Source organism: Biomphalaria glabrata, chromosome 7 (genome assembly GCF_947242115.1).
Source record: "Biomphalaria glabrata chromosome 7, xgBioGlab47.1, whole genome shotgun sequence".
NCBI classification, from domain to species: Eukaryota; Metazoa; Mollusca; class Gastropoda; family Planorbidae; genus Biomphalaria; species Biomphalaria glabrata.
Window position 1 is genome coordinate 47905388 of NC_074717.1, and position 26224 is coordinate 47931611.

At 35.8% G+C, this 26224-nt stretch overlaps 1 pseudogene; it reads left to right on the forward strand.

Annotated features, from left to right (window-relative positions):
• The first annotated feature begins 874 nt into the window (after positions 1-874).
• On the forward strand, positions 875-25149 carry LOC129927163 (mitogen-activated protein kinase kinase kinase 13-A-like; annotated as a pseudogene).
• The last annotated feature ends 1075 nt before the right edge of the window (positions 25150-26224 follow it).

Genomic DNA, 26224 nt, shown 5'->3' on the forward strand with positions numbered 1-26224 from the left:
TGCAGTCAGTATCCAAGACTCACAAGCATATAAACAATGAAAAGTAGGCATGCTGATGCCTTGGTAGTAAGGGCACCTAAATTCCCTAAGTAATGCTGCCTATAATATAGCTTTAAAAAGAAAAGGACAATGGGCATTGCTGAAATCGAAATTTTCAAAACAGGATCCTTACTTTACATTCAGCACTAATTTTGTAAGCAGCTCAAAGGCAGATCCAAAACATTTTTTATGGGTCGAAAGTCGAGAGGCACTGAAGGGAGCACAAAGAAATTGTCGTCCAAAGCAAAGCTGGCTGCACAACGAAAAAAGGCCACTCTTTAGAGATCCTGCTAATAATAATAAGGCTAGTCTTCGAGTCCGAAGATCAGTGAGGAATGCAGTATTTCACGTGGCTGCGCAGTCCCAGCTGTGACCTACATATTTTGCCACATCCAGGGCAAGCATAACCATTGTCCGCAGGTGGTCGATTTAGATTTTCTTTTCGCCGTCTGTTATCGACAGCAGATTTTCTTTTGGTTTTAAAATGTGTATCCCGCGGCCTTCGTAAGTGACCTCCAGCTGTCTCGTTCTGAGGCCGCATGCAACCAGGTGCTCTCATCTGTCAGCCAAGGAAAGTTGACGCCTAAGCTGGTCTTTGAAGCGTTTCCGCGGGGAAAAAAATGGGGGTGGGGAAGATTTAGATCTAGTTGCTCCATAAATCTAGAATCTATGTAAGAAGAATAGAACTACAGAAAACTGAAAAATATCCTTGGTAACCATAGACTATACATAATATATAGTCTATGTTGGTAACTGATAATTTAGTTTATTTGATTTCGTGGCTTTTCAAAAAAAACTTTTTTAAGCTTACGTACAGTCAACTCATTTGTTTTGAAATCACGGAAATGGCAACACTCAATGTTTGTCGTAGAAATTGAGGGAAAATTGATAGATTTCAAATTCCCATATAGATCTATCAAGTCTTCAAGTCTAGATCTAGAGTCTAGATGATTCTGTTGACTGATTCTCTTGCAATTGAAATTAGTAAACAGATTCTAACTGACGATTTCGGTAACCTAAAATTTTTATAAATAGTTAAAAATACTTTAAATGAATCTGGTAGATTGGTAGATCTACTAGTAGATCTATCATCTTCTAAATCTTCTATAAGTTATAAGTATAAGTTCTAGACATCTCTCTAGTCTCTACTACTCTGACTCTAGTATTCTTTATTTCTTAGTTCTAGACTAACTCTTGACGTCTTGAGTCTCTTGATCTTGAGCTAGGCCTAGTACTACTACTAGTACTCCGAGTAGTACTCAGTGTGTAGTAGTACTATTAGTAGCACTCTTAGACTCTAGTAGTAGTAACTAGATTCTAGATCTAATCTAGATCTAGATCTACAGTAACTTACGTTTATCGAACAAGTTAAGCTCATTCGCCGACATTTTTTATGTTTGAATTTGTGTATCTCCGTAAAAATTAGACCTAGAAAAAAACTGATTATATCTATGAACTCCTCATCCATTTTTCTTAAAAAGTAGATATGTTTTATTCTATTACTACTCAAAGTTAAACTTATATTTGATTTGATGTTAAAGTGAGTCAGGTCGATGATTTCAAAAGCTTAAATTATCGAACACTTTTTTTTACCTTTATCTTATCTTATCGAACATATTAAGAACTTATCGAACACATGAGAAGTATGGTGTTTAAAAGTGTTATAATCTTAAAATTTTGTGAAAAGTATGGTGTTTCAAAAGTGTTATAATCTATATTTTTTTTTATTTATATCATTTTCTTTTTACCCCATGTCAAGACAGACAGATTTTAGTCATTTCCACATGGTCCACATCGAAGGAATCTATAATCTATCACTGATCAGCTCTGCTTAGAAACTGACGGTGCTAAGCCCAGTAACGCATTATCGTAGTACTTATTTAGGTCTAAGCTATTTTGAGTCATAAGGCCATTAATAAATTAAATCCAGATATTATCTATTTGAGGGAGAGCCTAATAAGCTTTGGTAGCCAATAGATAATCCTCCCCAAGTCATTGCAGGACACAACAGTTTACTTGGTTCACCTAAAAACAAAACATACGGTACGCGGTCCTACGTAACTAGCCGCCGATCTAGCACGCTCAGTGTATGTAACAGCCCAAAAGTCAGTGCTAGATATTTTTCGATCTGGGCGGGGAAGGGGGGGGGGGTTGCTGAAAAGCTATGGTAGCTTGCGAGCTGTGTTACCTATAGATGTAGATAGATCCGCCCTCCCTAAACCACCTGGTTGACCAAAAAAAAACACCCTATTTTAGAGCACGCTTAGTATTTGTCACACACACACAAACAACATATCTATATATCTATCACGCCTAGTGTTTGTGACCTAATTAGCGGCTTGACCTTAGGTACTCGAATGATGGCTTCTCCCCCTTTCCCCTCAACATTGTTCTTACTACAACTTGAACAATGTTTTGGGGCTGCGTTGGTGGCCTGGTTTACACCTGTGTGTTGGGCTGTCACTGACCATTTTTTTTTGTTGTGTGTTAATCTGGTGGCTGCGTTTGGATTGAGTCTTGAAATTTACGTTGTTACTTTGCACTGAAAAAGAGTGAATGTTGGAGAGTGGAATTGCGTAAGAAGAAAGCGCGGGTAAGGGGGTGTAGGCAGAATAAGAGAGTGGTTAAATGTGTTATTGTTATTATTTTGAGTATTTGTGATGTTTCAAAGGAGTGTCTTTGTAGCGCATTATGAGCTTTATCATACTTTATGGTATATGGTACTTTATATATAATTTTTTTAGACCCTGCGCCACACGTCTAGATCGAGAAGCACAACTGACTATGTATTTGAGGCTGACGTCACATTTTAATGGTCGATCAATTATTGATACAGTGTCTGGACTGTTTCTCTCCCCCCCCCCCTTTTTTTTTTGTACCTACCAAAGACATTTTTATTTCAAAATACCATAACTACATTCTATACCTCCCCCTGAGCCCTTTCGTTTTATTAATATCTCTTCACATCAAGCACATGCGCTAGGTATTGGTTTATAAAACATAATTCAGAAGTTAATAGAATGGGGCATCTAAAAAAAAACACAACTGGATATATTCTAAATTCATTGTTCATAATATATTCTATATTCCTTACACCTATGGTAGCACAACGATGATAATAGCATCAAACTATATGTGTCATAAAATCAAGCTTTTAAAATGGGTACAATTAGTGCATATCGATGTAAATCTATTTACTTAGAAAAATATAGCACATTTACAGTAAACCACAAATAGCTGATACAAATTGTAACACATTGCTAATTTATATATGTACTTTGCATTACATTATTTTTAAAAATAACAATTAAAAAATATATAATTTAAATATTTTGTGTTCTTTGGGTTATATCCCTTTGAAGTTTATTTTTAACATTAAAATGGCGTTCGATATCTTACGAAGCTGAGATTGCTTATATAAAAACTGCTATTATCGAACACCCCCTTTTTAAACCTCAATTTTCATGTTTAGGTAGCAAAGGACACTTTCATGAAAATTGTTGCAAATATTTCTCAGCCTAATTAGAAGCGTATTATATAGGTTTTGTTGAGCTGAACATCATTGGCATTAAAAAAGACCCTTAACCCGAGACTCACTTCACTCTTCCCAAGAGGTAAAAAAAAGTGAAATTTTTATACCAATATTACCAATGCACTTTGAATATAAGTAAAAAAATTATCCTCGGGTGAAAATGAAACTAAATATAACTAAACTATAAAGAAATGGACGATGCACAATAGGAATGGACTAGTTTCTAATCATCAAAATAAAGGAGAATTTTAAAAAATACAATGGGGTGTTCGATAAGTACCTTAAAACGAAGGTGTTCGATAGATGTAAGTTACTCTAAATAAACTAAATACTAAGTAGATCTAGTAGTACTACTAATAACTAAGTAGTACTACTTACTAGATCTAGTACTGTGAGTGAGTAGTAGTACTACTACTAGCCTCATACTCATAATCATATTAAATATTACTAGTCTCAAGTCTGGTCTAGTTGTAGAAATGTAATCTAAATGATTCTAGATCTAGTAGAAAAATCTACAGTAGAGACTAGACAGGATACTCCAAGATCTAGGTCTGGATGATAATATGATAGTAGATTAATTTTTTAAATTGCAATTTTCATTAGATTTATTAGAAATTTTATAATTGAGCGGTGTAGTAGCTGAGATTTAATGTGCTTGGCTTCTGAACCAAGAGGTCTTGGCTTCAAATCTCAGAATATAATTTTCATAACAGCCTACTTGACATTAGTTGGGGAAAGTAAATGTGGTTGGTTGTTGTGCTGGCCACCTGACACCCTTGTTAACTGTTGGCCACAGAATTAGATGATACTTACATCATCTGCTCTATAGATCACAAGGTCTGAAAAGGAGTACAACAAACTTTTTTTTTTTTACTATATATTGATTGGGATATTTTTTTATATTGTTTCTAAAATTTAGCAGATTTTATTCTATTTTTAAGCTGTGAGTAATAATACTAATACGAGACTTTAAATTAATACAATCTTGTATTAGATAATTTCTCTTGAGTAAATTAAACCTTCATAACAATCATTAGCTACTTTGTGATGTCTGGAGTTGAAACAACCATCATAGGATTTAAATCTTATATTTATTCCATACATTACTTTCCTTAAGTATATATGCAACCATTGGATACTGTTTTGCAAATCAATATTTGATGAATTTCTCTCCTGAACACATGCTTTCATGCCATTGAGAGGACTGTTTGGTCATGGGCTCTGAACTGTCCTATCAATGGACCAGGTTTGAGCCCTGCCAGCTGCCATCCCCCACTATCCTGCAGGAGATTTGGGCTAGGATGTAGTAATCTTCAATTCTGAAAGAACAATCCACACATATATATATAACAAAAGAGCATCACCATAGTTTAATGATTTTTTTTTGGTGCATTTATAATAATTTGACATGATCTTCAAGGAACTTTCTCTGTTCACAGTGTCAAAGGTTTTAGTTAAGTCCACATATATTGAAATAAAGGTTACTATAAAAGATTTACATTTACACAAGAGCAGACTTTATTATTTGAAACACATTAGGCAAAAAATTCACAGCCTTGACTATAGTAGTTGCCCCTTATACCAAAAAGATAAAGCTATGTTGATCTGTTGATTGGATCTCTGGGTACTTTAATAATCTCTTATGGTATAATTATGTTAAAAAATTAACAGGATCCACTTAAAACAAACAATAAATCAAGGAATAACATTACACACAGTAAGATCTTGAGGAAAGTTTATGAAGTGGGAACTGGTTATCATCTTCATTGCATTGTTGTAGTATATTTTACATTAATTTATTGCTTACATTAATCTATAACTATTATTCAGGTTTTTAATCTAATCAACATTTTATATCTTAATGTAAACTGTTCAAATGTTTTTCTTTGTATTTACTGGCAAAAATTTTTATGCATAGGTTACCACACTCTCTATATACATGAAATTTTAAAAATAAATCATCAACCTACTCCTTTAAAAAAAAAGGGTCATCATCAAAGAATAATTTTAATGGAAAATATCTTTTTCTTTTTTTCAGGAGTGCAATGCCCAGAAATAGACCATCATTTAGACTAATTCTCATGCACATTGAGATTGCCTCTGCTGAATTACTTCGGTTCAGTCTGGAGGACTTTTCTGAATCTCAAGTAAGTCCTTTACTGATTGACACTATGGGTTCTGTCATTATCAACAAGAAACTCTTAAGAATTTATCTGAGGTGTTCTCATTTTCCCAATTAAAATATACAGATGAAAAACCTGCCTTTGTGCATTATGCATATATATATACATTATTATTTGAGCAAAGAGCAGATGGCTTCCTGACTTGTCATATTCTGCTAGAAAATTTGTCTTTTTATGGCATTTAACGTTTAACAGTACACATGCTTTCTCCATGCAGCTGATGTATCCAAAGGAGTGGCAATTGCTGATACAGTTTGGTATCAGTGGTGTTGCAGGCTCTGCAAATTGCCTAAGGGTTGCGGTCTCCTGATTTTTTCTCAGGGTCAACTCTCAAAACCTTTCCCATGATTCGGTATAGCTGCAAGGCAGCAGAGCTTTTAATTCAGAAGTTTCCTTCTCCTAGGTGGGTACAAAGAATTGATATTACTCTAGTATCAGCATCTTGGTTTGTCATCAGAAGTTGGCTTTGTACTTAATGTAGCTGTGTGATAGCAGTGCTAGAGCCAGAAGTGAACTTGTGCTTTGAATGATTAAAAAAAACTTTTTTCAACCAATGCAAAGCTTCTAAGCTTTCTTCATCCAAAAAAAAGAGACAGCCTCTTATTATTTTCTAGCCTTCTTTTACACTCTGAGAGAGAAAAGCTTTTACACTGCAAGTATCCCTGCTGCTATATGGTAGTAATGGTGACCATCTTTCAGACTCTATTCAAACTTCTTATTCTGACCAAGAATGACGTTGAAATAATTTGACCTGATGCAGAAATAAAGCAAATTTAACTCCTTTCTGTTCCAGCTCTGGCTTATCTTCTAATGTCATTAGTTCTTAAAGTGAACCAATTCCTATCTAAATATTTTTTCATGATACATTTTTTTTTCTACTATATATATTAAAAAATGTTAAGAAAATATTTAAACCTTTTTTTGCTTAGGAAATTTGGAGGAAAGAGATTCGTGAAAATTTCCAAAAAATGAAAGCTGAAGGTTCCAACTTACTCCAGCTGGAAGAAGAGCTTATAAAAAGAAGAAAAGAAGAATTAAGGTATTTTGTATGGAGAAGATTTGGGTTTTTTTTTTCTTTCTCATGAAATTAAGATCATTTATTTATGCAACTGAATTTTTTTTTTTTCATTTGACTTTTAAGTACTTTGTTTTATTTTTAAGTAAGACATAATAGACTTGACAATTATATTTTTAATTATCTCATGTCCTGACTTGTATCTATATAGACTTTGACTAAACATATAGTAAATTTGGATATTTCCATTATTTGTTGCTATGAAGTGTTAACTGTTATGTTTCAATATGTTAATTATTTTGTTTAGACATGCACAGGATGTCAGAGAGCATTATGAAAGCAAGTTGAACAATTTGTATATAGAATTAACAGCTTGTATGCTGCAACTGGAAAAGAGGGAACAGGAGCTCATCAAGTAAGGACATGTTCTTTGGTGTTAATGTTAGTCATGCTTTACAATGTTTTAGGGGTGCTTTTCTCAACCTCTGGGCCATATCACAAAAGGACCCGCTGACAAGGACTTGACTTATTCCTGTGCATTCCCAGGGGAGCATAGGGCCACAATCACACCTCTCCACCAAACTCGGTTCTGAGCAGCTTTCTTCACTTGTCATTCAAGTACCCTCAGCTTCACTGATGACTAACCTCTTCCAGGTTTGCGTGGGTCTGCCCACTTTCCTTGCGGATTCCAATCAAGTGAGTACCTTGCAACATCAGTAGCTGGTTTTCGCAGGGTGTGTCCTATCCAGCTCCACTTTGGCTTTGTGATGTCTTGGGCTATGGGCTTTAGTCTAATTCTCTCCCACCAATTGCTGACAAGGAGCAGTCACATATCTGGTCCTTTTTTTTTTTTTTAAACTTTCTTATGGCAGTATTAATATAATTACTTTATATTGTACAATTAAATTTTACTAAGATTATATATCAGTTATATTTATTTATATTATATTTATGTTAATTTTTGTTGTAAAAGTTCTTTTTCAATGGATACACATTTAGATACAAGTAAAATAACTTTAATGTTGCGTATACTACCACTTTGGAAAGCCTTACTATTTTCTATTGATATAGATGTTTTGAAGTATATTCTATTATAGATGTATCTAAATAAGTGTTTCCCAAATATTGGAATATAAATATTGCACATTGGAAAAAAAATTTAGCTGAATATTTATCTTATTTTTAAGGTAGAATATTCCTTACATGTAAAATATATAATTTGTAAAACACTTTCTGTTTTGTATTAGAATTTATGCTAAGATAAACTGTTATTATAATTAACCCATTAGCTCCTTCTGCAATCTGAAACGTTTTCTCCTGTCATTGTTGTCATAAACTGTTGTAGAACGTTTCTAAAATCCCCTTTTCAATATAGACCTACTTGCTTTAAACTTTTTTAAATAGAAGATTTCTCCTAGTCTCGATGCAAGCATGACTATAAATCATTGTGAAGATTATCGATTCTATTTTTAGTAAAATCTGGAAGATTTTTATTGTTTAAATAATTTTTCAAATGAAATGGCCCATAAACCCCAGTGTATAAGCCCCCACCTGAGAAAATGAGTTCTTCTTCTTCGTTCTCATTGTTATGTTGTAGTGTTCATATGACTAGAGATGAACTGCACAATGGTTTCCATATAATTTTCTTTCTATTGGGGTGATTTGGGGTCAATGTCTTATACTGGCCTCTTGGTAGAGAGAGCAGTTTTGGAGGACATGGTCGGCATTTTGTGGGAAGCATGGTCGAGGGTCTAAGTGCGCTTGAACTTGGCTTGTCTCGGCTACCTAGAAGGGGGCTCGAGGTTCAACACCCGACTCGGGCAGAGTTGCGTTTACTGAGCGCCTAAAGGCAGCACGGAAAACCAACTCCTAGATACCCCCTCCCCCCCACCGGTCCACAAATGAGATTGGACTAGAGCGCTCTGAGCATGCTATAAGCATGAAAGTAGCGCTGTATAAAAGCTATAATAATAATTTTCTGGTGATACTCCACATGGGCAGATTTCACTGGTTCCAATTTTGAGCTTCCGGTACATTTGTTGTTGTATTCTGTTGTGTCTGGTCCTGAGTCGAAAGATTAGACATTGGTCTTGTCGGGATAGCTTATAGTAAGCGTCATCTTTCTTGTGATTTGGATGGGAGCTCGTCCATTTCTCATTTATTTTATCTACAATTAATTTCTTCATTTCTTCTGGATAGAGTGCAGAGTTTACTTGAGAGTTAGTTCTCCCACTCTTGGCGAGTGTGTCAGCCTTCTCATTTCCTTCTAGTTGTATATGGGCTGGTATCCATTGAATAACAGTTTTTTTGCTGTTGTTGTTGAGCTTTGTAAGTGCTGTTCTGAGGTTTTTAATATAAGAGGAATCAGAGTTTTGCAAGCTTTGGAGGGTTGTTTTCGCGTCTGTTAGAAAGACAATCTGACTGTGAGGAGAACTTGGATGATTTGCTAGCATGGTAGCAGCTAGTGCTAGTGCTTCCCTTTCTGCTCTGTGACTGTCAGAGAGCTTTCTAGTTGCAATGGATTTTTCTAGTTTTCCTCCATCTGGCCATTCGATAAGTATTCCAGCTCCTCCATTTGTGGTGGCTTTATGGGATGAGCCATCCGTGTAAACTCTGATCCACTGATTGCTAGGGTAATTGGTATGTAGAAAACAGTTCACTATTTCCTTGAGCTCTGTTGGTCTGTAATCAGATTTTCTTTTTATGTTTTCAATATGGTCCCTTATAGTAGGAAGAGGGCCTTCGTCCCAGGGTGGAGATTCATTATAGTGTATCGAGGATTCCAGAGTAATTTTTTCAAGTTGGTGTTTCTTTTTTAGGCTTAGAGATTCCTGTATGAAATTGGTTCTTTTGAGACGGTTTATTGTGCCAGTTTTGTGGATTTTTGTTCTGCGTGGGTGCTTCTTCAAGGTTTCCAATTTAGTGAATTGGGAAAGGATTTTTATTTTTATTCTTTCATTTAGAGAGATCAGGGCAGCGGTTTCCTCCATAGCTCTTATGTGTGTTGTTTTGATTGCTCCTGTCATTATCCTTTGACCAACATTTTGAACCTTGTCTATTTTTCTTAGGTTGGTTTGGGCTGCTGAGCCCCATACTGTGACACCTTATTCTAGTACAGGTCTTACATAACTAGTATAGGTCTTTTTCAGGATGTTGTGATTAGCTCCCCAATCTGTGCCAGCTAATTTTTTCAAGAGGGATAGTCTCTGGATGCCTTTACTCTGTGTTTTATCTATTTGGTTTTTCCAGGTTAGTCTTGGGTCATAGGTGACTCCAAGATAAGTAGGACTGTCATTTTTTTCTAAAGCTTCCTTATCTAATGTTAATTTTATTGTTTATTGTTTTGTTGACAGTGAGAATATGGTATATGTGGTCTTTTTTGTGTTGATGGACATGCCCCAGTCTTTGGACCAATTATTGAGTTTATCAAGAGCATCTTGTAATCGAAATTTCGATGTTCCTACATATTCTTCGGTGCTAATTATGGCAAGGTCTTCTGCATACATGCTGCTTTTAACTTTTCTTGGTAGGTTTTGATTTAGATCGTTTATGAATACTAGGAAAAGTGTTGGGGATAGGACTCCTCCTTGGGGGACGCCATTTTTTATACCCACTGTGTGGCTTCTTTGTCCTTGCATGCAAACTAAGGCTTTTCTATTATTTAGATATTCCTTTATCCAGTTGTACATTCTGTGGGATATGTGATGCTGGATTAGCTTGAGCAAGAGACCTTGTTCCCAGACTTTGTCAAATGCTTTTTCTAAGTCAACCCACACAATTGTTGTTGGTTTCTTTTCTTGAAAGCCGTCTTCTATTTCTTGTGTGATGAAGGCAATTTGATCTTCTGTTGATCTGCCTTTTCTAAGCCAGCCTGGGCTTCAGTGAGTAGATTATTTGACTCAAGGATCCATGTCAGCCTTCTATTTATCACTCTTTCCATCAGTTTGCAATTACAGCTAGTGAGGCTGATGGGATGGTAGCTATCCAGTTTATTTCTTGGTTTGCCGTGCTTTAGTATAGGGATCATAATGGCTTTTTTCAGATGTTTGGAATTCTGCCAGATTTCCAGCTAGCATTGAATATTTGTAGCAGTTTTCTTTTGACTTGAGGACCCAAGTGAAGAAGCATGTCATTTGATATTTTGTCCGAGCCCGGGGCTTGTTTTGGTTTGAGGACTTTTAGGGATTCATCTAGTTCCTTCATTTTAAGATTAGTGGTCATTCCCAAGGAGTAAGCTGGATTGTTTTCTTTAATTTTATCTGGGATTTCTGAGTTTACATCTTTATTTCTACTTTCATTAATTTGTATTTGTCCTACGCTTTGGAAAAACTTAATGAATTCATTTGCTGCTTCTTGGCCTTTCAGGGGTTTGTTGTCCTTTTCTATTACTATAGGAGTTGTTCTGTTTTCTTCCTGGTTTAGACATTTGGCTATACGCCAGAGTTTGTGACCATCTCTATATATGTTTAGCTGTTCTGTTTTTTCATGCCAACTTTTCCTCATGGCGGAAAGGTAATTTCTCCTGAAAACTGCGTTAGCTGCTTTTAGATTTATGTTATTTTCTATACAAGGGTTATTTTCTACTGTTTCTGGCTTCAATAGTGTCATTGTGGAGTTGTTGAAGGTGATCAGACCAGTTGGGGATATAATCTTTTCTTGCTCCTCTAGGAATTGATTCCTTAGCTGCTAGGAGGATTGCTTTGGAGAAAGCTGAGAATGACTTATTAACCTGATTTGATTTGCAGTTTATTGAAGTTGTGTATAGGTCTGTGAGCTTTGAGAATAGGTGCCAGTTGGCTTTTTTGTAGTTGCATCTGGGGATGGTGGAGTTTTCTGATATTTTGAAGGAGGTATCGATACTGATCAATATGGGTCTGTGGTCACTGGTGGCTAGCTGGTCTGCAACTTCTCTGGTGCACTTTTTGGATAAGTTGTCAGTTGCAAAGGCTAGATCTGGAGTGGTTGATGTTAGCCAGGCTCTTGAGAAAAAGGTTGGTTTATCCTCAGGTTTATTAAGCAAGATAAGTCTGTTCTCTGCTTGTCATTCTTCAATTTCTTCTCCCCTGGCATTTAGGTCTGGGTATCCCAAGCTCTGAGAGTGACTATTCATATCTCCTAAGATTAGACAGTCTTCTTGGTCAGGTATTTGTATGTGGTCAATCTCGATTTCTTGTCTGGTGGGAAGTAGCAGTTAAATAGATAAATATTTCCATCTGGGAGAATTAGCTTAGTTCCCATTATTTCTGATTCTGAGGAGTTGGGCATAGTTATGTCTGTGGTAGGAATATCATTTTTAATGAGGGTGGGGATTCCTCCTTTGGGTCTGATTTCTCTATCTTGTCTGATGCAGGTGTAGCCTCTAATGGAGAAACGAAGATTACTGTTCAAATGAGTTTCTTGGATGCAAGCTACATCAATTTCTTTCTCATGCAGAAATATTTTTAGAGCTTGTTTTTTCTTTTGGATGCCCTCTGCGTTTTATTGTAAGATTTTTAGACTTTTGGTCTTGGAGTGTTGGCCAGTAGTATTTACTTTCTTGTCCCTGCTCCTGGCTCCACAGGCAGAGATAGAAGAACCACCAGCTCGCTTGTGTGGGCTCCTTCAAGGGGGAGAGCCCGGCCCCCTACCTGCGCGGCGGGATTCCACAGGCAGGAAGCCACATCTATTAGAATCGTTACTGAACTCCAACATAGATGAAGTTGCGTGTCAATGTGTTATGCGCCAGGAGGCCCATTGACTCCGACTTCAGCCTGCTTTTCTTTCTGGGTGTGCTCCCATAGCCTTTGATCATCCAAGATCATCTGCAAGGTAGCAGGTGTTTATTTTCTGAGTTTTCTCTCCTAAATGAAATGCTATCCCTAGCTAACTGGTTTCATCTACCCGGGTTTAGAGTTAGAGCGCCCTATACTCGCTTATTGCAATCATTTCCCTGGATTTCTCAGATGTTTTTAGTAAATATTCTAACCACTGGAATACTTCACCTCATCCTCCATGACTGCAAACCAGTTGGTCCTCAGCTGTCAGCTGTTTATTTGCTATTCACAGCTAACCCTTATATCTAAGGGTCTTTCCCCTATCCGCCACCTGGGGACGCGCTTGGTAGAAGGTGGTAGCTCCCCCTAGAGAAAATGAGTATTTTTTATATTCTAAAGGTATTAAAAGTTTGTTTTTTTTAAACTAGACATATTGTTCTATTTTTTAAAGTTGTTTGTTTATTTAGTATTAGATCTTAAGTTTGATTACTTTTTCAAAATATTTATTTTTTAGGATTCAGGGTTATCCCTCTTTGATTAGGGCCTTGAAAGGTTTTTTTTTTTCTAACTGGAAATAGAAGCTATTGGGTTAAAATATGAAAAAAAAAATGACTACATGATTTTGGGTCCTTGAAGTGCATATCTTATTTAAATTAGGCCCAGTATTGGTAAGTTCAATGCTAAAAATGAATTTTGAACCCAAGATTGATTTAAAGTTATATAAAATAATTTTGGATCATTTTCAGCTCTTCATTCATTATTTTTTTTTTTTTGTTGAGACTATCTCTTGTTACTTATGCATGATGTTGATATTTTCTGTATGATTATTTTGTATCATGGCAAACATTCAATTTTAATCATGAAATATTTTTTTTATCAGACGAGAACAACAACTGACTTTGTACAATAAACATAGATAGAGTATCGTTCGACCAATCATAAAAGCTCAAGAAAAGTTAGATCGACTTGGTAAAAAATGTACACGTAGGTCAGGGTCTGAAGTCACGACGTAAGTAAATTTTCTTGTTGTGTGAGTGTATCTTTATATCCACAATCTATAGCTCACACTCCACTATCATACTGCAAGGGATCCTTGGCCATGTAGACATAGAGCATAAAGAGAAATGAAAAGATAGAATTTAGGTATAGAATGAAATAAAGAGACAGATTTATAGACAAAAAGGGAAATGACAAGGCACAGTCTTACAGAGGGAAATGACAAGGTAGACATAATGTCAAAGTCAGGGTCATTAATTGAGGAACTGGAAAGACTTGTAATCTATAACACTGTTAAGTAAATATTAACTAGCAATCATAAAGAATATCTTCACCAAATGGTATTAAGATGCACAGGCTGAGTTATGTACAGATAAATGACCTGCCATTAGACCTATATGAAAATGGTATTTAGAAAAAGAAAAAAAGAAATTAATTTTAGAATATATATGTGGTTTTTAAAAGATGAATAACAAGAGATGGAGATGAGATAATAAAAATAAAGACTTTTTATTTCTCTTCTGACTTTAGGCCCGACTCTATGAAAAACACAGAAGGGAGCATGACAACTAGCTCTGAGCTGGTACCACCGTCTCCTACGAAATTGCGCACCAGGAAGTCTCGTCATCGTCGGAATAACAGCAGAGGGTCTATGAAAGACATTACCTCTGCTCAAATCTCAATCTACATATGAAGCATCACTGGACACCCAAACATCAGACAAACTTAACCCTGCAGGGCTTCATCCTACTGACCATGGGACATTTAAATTTTTGGGACCTGCTACTGCAATCGGGGAGTATCGAAGTGAAGATGAAGCTGATGGCCAAGAGACAAGGTTAACTCATATGGAAAACAACATGAAGAAACGTCAGGAGTGTTGTAGCAGAAACTCATCCACTTCTGCCACCAGGCACTTGCCAATCTCAAAACACTCACCTGTAAGTAAACACCAGCATCAAAACAGAACTCTTCATGCTATCAAGACAATAACATTAATGATGTCTGCTTTGGCTGTGATGGTGGCTGCAGTGATGCTACTTGTAGCAGAAATGCTCATCCCAGGTCAGTGCAGATGTGGAGTGCACATGTGACCTATCCCCTCTGTCCAGCCCAAAACAGAACTTTGAAACTATGAGTGAAAAATCCTCTCCGGATATTGACCTCTCATCCCGACCTGAAACTGGGTCAGGTTCATGTTCTTGTTCACCGGTTACCTCTCCTGCTGACATACTGGAGGATCAATCAAATCCGGTGCGAGAAAAAGACTCATATGAAAATTTAAATTACTAATCAATAGCTCAGCCACTGAAAGTTGTCATTTAACATCTGGTCAACTTGAGGAATCTCTCCAAGACAGTCCTACTACCAACTCTAACAACTTTCAACAATCAACTTCTGGCTGTCAACTCTGGCTTTAAACGTGTACATAGCAGTCAGGATATGAGGGGACAGAAGAATAGAAGCCCCTCCAGAAGGATTCTTGAATCTGATTTGATGAAGAAAGGAGTTATGAAAACATTAGAGGATACAATACGCTAGGAAATTTAGAGACCAACTGTTTCCAAAGTGGAATAGAAAAAAGAAATGAGTCACCAGAGAAGACCAATGCTCCGAAGAAGTTTAGAAATATAAAGGTTAGTATAGTAAAATATTGTATCAATGTTAAATGACCATTTTTGTTGTGTAGTTATGTAGGTCTTATCTACACTGATCTTAGTAAAATCCTGACTTCCCTGTTACTTTGATCCACACTGTGTCAGTGGGAGTCTTCCAAAGTTGTAGTTTGATCATGACTCAATTATTTATTCCACACAGTGTCAGCGGTGATAATCCCCATCTTGATAATAAAAGACATAACCATATAAATTTCATTGAACCGAAGGTTAAACACCAGTCCACTAATCAGGACTGAAGTGCCAAAGTGTTCTTGTATCACATAGAATAATTATTTAATTGGTTCCAGGTCACTTCATCCAATGGTCACTTCATCCCATGGTCATTTCATCCGCTTGTCATTTCATTCTCTAATCCATCAAATTATAATTGTAAAAAGTATGAAATTAACAATATTTCATATATTTATTTTTATTATTACACATTATAATATAATAATTATAATAAGTATAATAATAATAAATATAATAATTACACATTAATAAATAAGAATAAAGTATAATGTCAATATAAAAATTGCTTTTGCTTGTTAATTGAAATCAATAAGATAGGCTATTGATAGTAGGTACAGAAGAAGATCTTTTGATTTCTATTGCTGTACATTGTTCCTAATTTCTTGGCCAGTGTGGCATATGTCTTGAAGTCGCGTTTATTAGAATAAATAAAATGTTATATAATAGGGTTTGAAATGACACGCACATATTTAAGAAAAAAAGTTTGACAAAGAAAGATAAAGTGAAAGATGGCAGTCAGGTGATACTTTATCTGCGATATGGTCATAAGTATTCTAACTATTCTCATCTCTCAAAAGATTTACACTACTTCCACCACACCTTGGCCTTTGATGATAAAATTATGAGAGCAGAGTGGCATGATCATAATTATTCAAATTGTACTTCTATTTCTAAAAAGATTTTCCCCACTTCCACCATGCCTTGGCCTTTTGTCATTACATCACGCAATATGCACAGGATAATATTGACATCCCTACAACAAATAGAAACTATATAACTAAATACAAACCCTGCATTACAATATATAGGGGGAACACTATAAACACTATAATAACATGTTCAAAACATTAAAAAAAATATTCTAAATAAGAATATTTATATATTATATGAAATGAGTGCTTAAAGGCAAACCCTTAACAACACAATTATACAATGTCTAAAAACATTTTTAATTGGGAATGATCTGACCGAAAGTGAGAGGGATGAAATAACCAGTCAACGTGTAATTGGACCAGCCACTTATTAGCACCAAAATGATCATTTCCTGGTGCGGTCAGATTAAACAGACTCAAGTCTGTAAGGTTATACAGCCTCGTATGAATTTTTATCTTCAGCATATATGGTTTGTTAGTGGGATACTTATAAAATCACAGATGATAGATTTGTATGTTTGTATCATTTTTCTTATTTCATCTGGTTTGTAAAAAACAACACTTGAAATTAAAAAAAAAACTGAAGGTGAAAATGCTCCTCATGAGTTGTGAAAATATGAAATCAAGATTAATTTGTTAAATATTAAATCCATTGCCATGTCTTTTCAATTGTAGCAGGGATATTAAGGCAATTTATTGCAAATGTATGTAGGCTTTTCCCCTCACCACCCAACAAACAAGAGGAGAAGCAGTCTTTATAAGACATGTATCTAGAAACTTTCATTTGAACATGACAAATCTAAACGATTACATACTTCCTTTGAATAATTATTGTATTTGCAATGTATGCAAATTTACTTTCTTCCTCTATGGGGGACATTGCCTGCCAAACTCCAGTTGGTGCCTTCTGGTAACTTGAGGGAGTTTACCCTCTTGAATGTTTTGAAAAGAGCTAACATTGTTAAACATCTGACAGTCGCTGGCCTCTGCAGGCTAACTGGTGATATGTTAGTTGGTTGTTTGGGGATAGCAATGAGCTGTGGCTTACATGGTTCTTGCATGCTTGTCTGGTTTAAGGGCTGTGATTGTCAGACTTTAGAGCTACTGCTGGAGTTGATCTGCTGCCTGTTCTGAAGACTTTTGAAGGGTCGAGCCTTTCTCATATGTGTAGGTTCCAAACTGGTGGTATTAAAAAGGATCTCTTGCCCCCCTTCACTTTTGTGGATTAAACCCTAAAGATGATGCTTCCTTCCACCTCACAATTATTTGGCTATGTGAGAAAAATTGTCAGAAATGAAACATTCTATATTTTCTTGCCAAATGTTTTAGTGTTCAATGTACAGTGGATATGAAATAATAATAATAATCTTTGTTATCTGTAAAGATACTTGTCTTACAATTTGTGCATTACTTCAAACAAAACATTATAACTATAGAAAACCAAAATGTACATTCACACCAGACTCACTCATAATTTACCTATGAAAAGTTTATATCAGATAGTTTCTGTGAAGTAAGATTTCATTCACATAATACTTTGTTCTAGTTATCATCATTCATTATTTTTATAAGCTCTAGCTTGGGATTGCACAAGACAAATTGTTAACAATCTGGGCCAACTTAGAAAATGTTTTGACCACTTTCTGAGCCAGGAAATTATTTGATGAAATATTTTTAAAATCTTTAACATAATTTAGATAAATTATAAGTCTTGGGTTAGTTTTGTTTTATATATATTTTCTTCAGAAATTTAGCACATTAACTCCTAGTTCAAACATCCTGCAGGATGACAGGTTTGAACCCAGGGCCATTGTAATGACAACCAAAGCACAGACCACACTGCTAAGAAGCCATACTTACTTAGTAGTCAGTTCTTCCATCCATCTATCCCAGTGGCGCTACAGCCCATGGAGGGCTCTGGCCTGCTTTAACACATCCTTCCATTCAGATCTCTCCTGGGCCTTTCGTCTCCACACCCTAACCACAAGCTGCTTCAGATCTGCTTCCACGTCATCTATCCATTGCATTCAGGGTCTGCCTTTTGGTCACCTGCCTTTTGGTTTCTGCCTGTATACGATTTTCCCCCCTCTGTTATCTGACATTCTTTCAAGGTGACCTGCCCAACGTAGTCTGTTCTTTTTTATTTCGTTCACTATTGGTGGGTCTTCATATAATTGATATAACTCATGGTTAGTGCTGTCCTCCACCCTGTTTCATCCTGTATGGCACCATAGATTTTCCTAAGAATTTTTCTTTCCCAAGTGTTAAGTAAATTTTCAGATGTCTTTGTCAATGTCCAGGTCTCACTTCCATACATTGCTGCTGGTCTTATTATGGTTTTGTATATTATTTTCTTGGTTTTCCTTGAAATCGTTTTGCTCTTAAGTAAATGGTGGGTGCTATAAAATGCCCTGTTGCCTCCTGCTATTCTTTCCTTTATTTCTGTTAGTAGGTCATTTTTGCAATTAATAGTACTTCCTAGATATTTGAAAGTTTGGACGTTTTCAAATTCGTGGTCTTTGATTTTGATATTTTGTCCCTCTGTTTGATTGTCTCTTGTCATTGTGATGTACTTGGGTTTACTGTCATTGACCTCAAGTCCTGCTGGTCGAGATGCTTCTTCTAGTTGTGTGAAAAAACTAGCAATGTCAGAGGTTTCTTTACCCAATAAGGCAATGTCATTGGCATAAGCAAGGTATTGTAGAGGTTTGCTGTATATCGTCCCTGTTGGTTGTGGACCCATGTTTTCTCTTTTCTCTTTATTTGTGATTCTTCATGGTCCTAATTATTTCTGATGTTTCAATGAGTGTTGGTTCACTAAGGGATCTGGTCCCCCATGTGGCAGTTCATATTCTCCATTGTCTCCATCTTCAGTGGTATTTAGGATCTCCTCAAAGTATTCAGCCCATCTCTCAATGACCCTTCTGTTTTCTGTAATAAGCTGATCATCTTTGTTCTCACACATGTGTGATCTAGCTTGAAATCCGTTCTTTTCATCTTTAATTTTCATATACATTCCTCTCATGTCTCCCTCCTTTGCTAGTTCCTCTATTTGAGTAATCTTGGACTTTTCCCATTCCCGTTTTTTCTTTCTTACAACTTTTGTGGCCCTTCTTCTTGCTTCATTGTATTGCTGTCTAGTGTTCCTGGTTTCTCTCTGTAGCATTATCATTCGGGCATTGTTCTTCTCTTCTATAGTTTGTCTGCATTCATCATCATACCACCCTATTTTCTCGTTCTTTTGTTTAAATCCAACTACCTCTTCTGCTGTTCTTTTGATAGCATGCTTTATTATTTCCCAATGCTCATTTATGTTATTTTCGCAGTCCTTTTCTAATGTTGTCAGTTGCATTTGGAGTGCCATTCTATAAGTTTCTGCAACAAGTGGATCCTTTATGAGTTTTTGACTATCATATTGCTGTGCTCTCTTTCTTTGGTAATTGTGTATGGTACTTATTTTTTGTCTAAGTTTAGCTTTTACTAGTAAGTGGTCTGAGTCAGCATTAGCTCCTCTGAAACTTCTTACATCTAGTATGTCTGATCCATGTCTCTTATCTATGAGTATATGATCTATTTGATTCTGGGTGTTGCCATCAGGTGCCATATTCTTATGTTGGAATTTTGTGCTGCTGATAGACATTCCTTTTCCTGATGCAAAATCCACTAATCTTATGCCATTATTGTAGGTCTCTTCATGTAAGCTTTCTTTGCCAATTATTGGTCTGAATGCTGGTTCCTTTCCAATTTTTGCATTGAAATCTCCTAGGACTATTTTGATGTCATGCTTTGGTGCTTCATCATAAATTCTTTCCAGTCCATCATAGAAGGCTTCTTTTGTGTTATCATCTGCATCTTCAGTATGGGCATGAACATTGATAAATGATATGTTGAAGAATTTTCCTTTCAAACGCAGTGAGCAGAGTCTGTCACTTACAGGTTTAAATCCAATGACATTACCTACCATTTCCTTTTTAACAGCAAAACCTGTACCTAAGTTGTTAGTGCTTCCACCACTATAAAATATAGTATACTCCTTGGTTCTGAGAATGTCCGAGTCTTTCCACCTGATTTCCTGTAGGGCTACAAGGGGTATCCTATATTTCTTTAACACTTCAGTAAGTTGGGCTAGCGCACCTGCTCTATAAAGGCTTAGCACGTTCCATGTCGCAAAACAAAAATCATGTCCTTTTCCAGGCCTAGGTCGTTTTCCGTTGAGAATTGTCCAGGTTTTCTTGTGTGTATTAGCTTTCGTAACAGTATTTTTTATATGACAGAGTTGTTAGCCCTGTGCATAACCATCTGGGGGGCTGCCCCTTTCAGCTCTCTGGATAGCTGCCTTTATTTTCGGGTAAGGTGCCCTAGCCTTTGTGGATCCCTCCACTTCCTGCAAGGCAGCAGGTTTGATTTTGGTCCACCCCGGGTATTTTATTTCCCCGGTACCCACCATATCTGGAGGGCATTCCCCTATCTGCCACCTGGGGAGGCGCTCGATGGGAGATCAAAATCTCCACACGAGAGTCAGTTCTTCTCTTTAGATAAAATCTGTGAAGAAAACTGATGAGATATTATGTTTAAAAACAAATTTAGATTAGGTTTAAAGAAAAATTTAGATTAGGTTTAAAGACAAATGTTAAAAAAATAAGTTCATCCACAGTAATTAAAACTTCAAACTAAATGACAACTGTATGTTTTGATCACACCATTTTGAACTGTCCCCACAGCACTCTGAAGATTCATGCTCAGAAGAAGTAGGAGACGTTAGTGAGGATGATGAATCAAGTAGCCACCCTCCCTGTCGTCAGTCTCTCTCAACTCTCAGTTCTGAAGGTGTGTTGTCTGAGGAGGACATGACTAGCAATCGCTCTGGTCATCAAGATGACAGTGGTGATAATGGCTTGTTGTCTACGGGTAGTGCAGAAAATTTACAAGCAGAGTTGACAAAGTTTACAAATATACCTGATGGGTTGTCCGACAGGGAGAAGACTGTCAGGAAGATGAAGAATAAAGTCAACTCCCCTGACAGAATATTTGAAGTAAGTAGGAACTATTAGTTTTGTTTGTTTCGGCTGTACCTTCAAATTTGAAGATTATTTTCCAAACCTCCTGCAGGATGATGGGGTATGGCACCGGGCAAAGTTTGAACCAGGGATTATTGGAATAACAGTCCAGGGCGCATACCACATGACTAGGCAGCCCTGCTTTCCATTCCAACTAGTTGTCGATAAATAAATTTGAAAAACTAAATAAAATAGAAAGAGGCATTATCTCTGAACATCAAGAGGCTACACTGAAATGGCCTGGAACATATACTGCATATTTTTCCTCAAGTAAAAGCACATGTTAAAATGTGAAAGGTTGGGGTATACTAACTTGTGCCATCTCTACTTCTCTTTCATGAAAACTTTCCTTAAAGAGATGTACAGCTATGTCTGTTGTAGCGTACTGCTCAAAAGAAAATAGAAGAAATGTGGGGGAAAAGAAGGAAAACATTCATGCAGCTAATTAGAGAGTTTAAAAGCAAACACTGCCTCAGGTTATAGAAAAGAAAATTAAGAGGGCTAAAGTATAGATGGGGGGGGGGGGCATGGTGGCAGAGTGAGTGTTTGGCTTCTAAACAGAAGACAGTTGGTCATTGTGCTGGCCACTTAACACACTTGTTAACCATCTGTCATAGAAACAAGGCGACCTTTATATCATCTGCCCCAGCATGGTTCAAGGTGTGGGTGACTGCCAAGGGCCTTGTGGTTTTAGGGGCCTCACACCTCCAAGGTTTATCTATTGCATGAAAGACGTGCATCTAGTAGAACAAAATCATTTGAAAAAAAAAATCTTCAATTTCTATAGCGCTGTTAACACACATAATATAGGCTCAAGGTGTTGTGATAACATGGCTTAAAGAAAAAAGTTAAAATGACAAACCAATTTTTTAAAAGGTTTGAGCAGACAAGTCAAAATTTTCTTTTTGAGTGTAATGAAGCATGTTGCTTGTCTAAGGTCAATGCTTGCATGTACTGAAAAAAAAAACCCTCAACTTTTGAGGAAGAAACTTGGCAAAACTAGAAGTGTTTAGCCCAAAGCAAGGCTCTTAGAGGGTCACATGGAGTGATCAGTTCACTAAGGTTTAAGAGCATATCTTTGTTCTAAATGCAAAAATGACAAAGTAAGGCCACCCTGTAGTTGATCTTGTACTCACAGAAAGCCAATCAAGTGTATACTAGAGTGTACAGAATCTCATGTTGTTTTGTTTCTGAATTCACTGCAGCTTATCAATTTTACATGCTTGCATTGCATTTTATTAGTTAAGCCAGAAATGTATGAATGCCTAAGCAAGCTTTTTTGTTGACACACTTGTCAAATATGGTAGAATCTTGCCCAATATGTGCAGCTGCAGAAAGAGATGCTTACAGAACTGAATTATGTGTGGGTCAAAAGATACAGTTGATTCAAGAAAACTCTGAGATTGTGAACTACATGTTATGCAGATTCAACAGTGGATATTTAATCACATCTGTCTCTTCTGCTAGTCAATTCAAGTGTAGTTTTTTTTTTCATTATCTGCCCCATCAGCAGCGGGGTGGGGGAGGTCTATAATGTATGAGCTGCTGTCTCTGTAAACTTGGAAAAATTTAAGTAATTCTGCAGTCAAATAGCTGTATATAAAAAGTATGAATAATTTCAAATATTTTTTATTATTCACTATTAGCTCTAAGTAACTCTAATTCTGCTTCACTTACTTACAATTTTTTTATTTCATTTTAGAAATGTGATACAGAAACTAGTTCAAGTTCTGATGAATGCTCTGACATGACTGTCTCATCAACTATACACAAAACCAGATCTCTAGAAACTAGTACACACTGGTAGTAGTTTTTCTCTTAGTTCTATTTCCTCCAGACAGAAGTCATCAGTTCTATCACTTACAATTAGTCTGTTCAGTGAACTGTGCTAGATAAACATCATTCGGACATCGATACAAATGGTTAGACAACCATTTACAATGTTTTGTTTGGACATCCATCAAGTTGGATAGACTACCATTTACGCTGTTTTGCCATTTGTTTAAATCAAGCAGTAAACTAGTCCTGTGACGTCATGGATTCAAAATTTCACTATAACAAAAACATCTTATAACACAAAGACAGCATCTTTGAATTGCATTACTTGGAGGATGTAACAGTGCATCAAACCAATGTTTTCACTGCTCTTGGTCTGAGACCACCATCAGTTGCACATAAAAGGATTCATTTATCATTGTGCACCATCTTTAGAAATGAGGACCTTCATGGAATGCATTCAGTTTAAATCTGAATTGAAGTCATGTAACAATCTCAATTTTAAAAAAAACTCAACAATTGACATGTCGCCACTACAGCAAGTCAGGAGAAACAGAATTTCTGTGAAAATATCTTAATTTTATATCTTTACACTTAAATAAATAAATAAATTATTGCTTTAATATAGTGCTACTTTCATGCCTATAGCATGCTCATAATGCTATGGTCCAATCTCATTCATGGACCAGTGAGGGGGTATCTGTGAGAAGGTTTTCTGTGCTGCCTTTAGGCGCTCAGTAAACACAACTATGCCTGAGTCAAGTGTCGAACCTCGAGACCCCTTCATAGGTAATCAAGCCAAGTTCAAGCGTACTTAGCCTCTGGACCACGCTTCCCACTTAGAATAAACTTTAATTGTATATTTTTACACTTAGAATAAGCTATTTAGTTAGTTTGGCTACCATACACAAACTGTCTGTCATTGCCACTGATACATCAAGACTAAAGAGTTTTGATTTTCCCTACTTATGCTCATCTTCTTTGCATTTATGCGAATATGTAATTTTTTGTTGTTGCATGATTCTAATTATCTTATACTAATAGTAAAACTTTAAATGTTTATGTTATCATCACCTCACCATATCCTGATTGTGTTATGCTTGTCACATATAGAAAAAGTAAAATGCATTGCAAATAGGGAAAATATATTAAAATGATGGCAAATTTATGCATTTTCTGCCAATAGAAACTTGATCTAAACTAAATAAAAGCATACACTAAATCAATGAATCAAAAGTTGTCATTTTATATCAGATTTGTCAATGGTTTATACAAGTCTAGAATAACTTTTCAAAGCTAACCCTGGGCCATTGATGCATTGTCTGGAGGAGGATGAGCAGTATTTTTTTAATTTTTATTGTTTTATGTCCATTCTAACAGTTCTGTGAACTCATCCTTTCTAAAACTACCAGCTGTTTCAATTGAACTAACTGCTTACTGGTTAATAGATTTTTTTTAAAAATTGCATTGTTAATTATTTTGATCTAAATGAGATTTGATCAAAGGACATTAGTACCTTTAGATTCTAATTTTGAAATGTATTTAGTTAAATTCTGTTCCAAATATTAGTGATTTTCACACATTTTTCCATTTCTCTGATTTTTGCTTCTTAGATAATATACACTGATGACAGACCTATTTTTCTGTTTCTAGTATAAATAATCAATTTGAACAAGTCTATGTGAATCTTGTGCATATGAAATTTACCTTCCAAAATCCCCTCTCAACCCCCTCCCTTTTTTTTTAGTTTTATCAGGGGAGTCAATAATATTTAAACTTCAATGAGTTACCAAAATCATTGTAGATCAGTTTTATAATTAGTACTGGATCCACTACATCTGTGGGGATATGATCATTTTGAATGGTGGCACTTCATATGGGGATAGAGCCAATGATAGAATCATCAGATGTTTATAGGAACATTTGGAAATAAAACTAAGTGGGCCTGTGAAGAAGGGCATCTAAGTGTATGATGCTTGCTATATATTTTAATTTATTTTTAAAGTGAACTAACTTTTGCACTAATGATTTATTTCCTTATGCTAAACCCAGTCTAGCTTCAATTCATTGTGATTGACCTATCTATAAGTAGGCCATCTCTGTAGTCACTTTCCCCACTATGTAGTTTTATTACTTCTTTCATCTTAGGGAATCCTATTCAATATGTCATTTATTAAATGGCTTAACCTTCTGAAATAATTTCTTGATATGTCTGGTAATTATTAATACCAAATCTTCAGAGATCAGCTCCAACAGCAGAAATAGATTATACCATAAACAACATTTTAATACTAGTCATTTTGTTTAAAAATAACACAAATTGTTAGTTGTATCAAGTCTTACAACATTGGCAAGATGTCACAAATTATACATTCAACAGTGGTGTGCCTGGCTGTCTGAAATTGCATGAGTGTTTTTGTCTCTCATTGCACTTTGTTTTAAAAGTTTTTGTACCAGACTCTCCAATGAGACCAATTTTTTTTTATACACTAACTTCCTTCTATTGTCTAACGGCATTAACTGATACTTCTAAACAAATATATTTATTTTCTCTCTTTGTTCACTTTTTTTTCTCTTTCTTTACTTTTGGATTATCTTCCTTTTCTTGTTTACATTTAAGCTATGGAATGTTATATTTTCCTTTGATTTAGAATCATCTATTTCTGACAGCACAAATTTTAGGGCATTCTCCCCTTATGAGTATTTTATTGCTAAGCTCTTTGTTGTGTCTTAACATTTAGTGCTGAATTCACTACTTTTATAGTGATATGTCAAAGGAATTTGTTAGGCTTTACTTGTTTACAATATCAAATATGGCAGATAAAAGTTAAGTTTTTTTCTTGTTTTGTGTATTTTGAGTAAGTTTTATATAATGACACTAATGTCATAGTAAAAACAAAAGAGTTCGATATGAAATGAAAACAGTTCATAATGCTAGTGTCTTTGGAGACAGTCAAGTTTTGTTTATCAAGAAGTTTTGGACTTAATTATTTGGTTAGTGACAGCGATGACAGACAGATTCCCTTCATTATTAGATTAAATCTTTGAACTGCCAACACACTTGATTGTCTCATTCTATTGTTGGCATTGCCTCTGTGTTCATTTGGTTAGTTGAAATTAGTTGTTAGAATACTCAAGACACAGCGAAGAAGTTACCATCAACATGTACATCTAGGCCTGACCACAGTATGAAATGCTAAGAAGATTATCAAAAACTAATAGTCAAATTGTATGAAATAATTGCTTCTTGGTAGAATGAGATGTTAGCCAATCTTGTAGGATGTTAGTAAAATCTTGTTTTTTTTTCCCT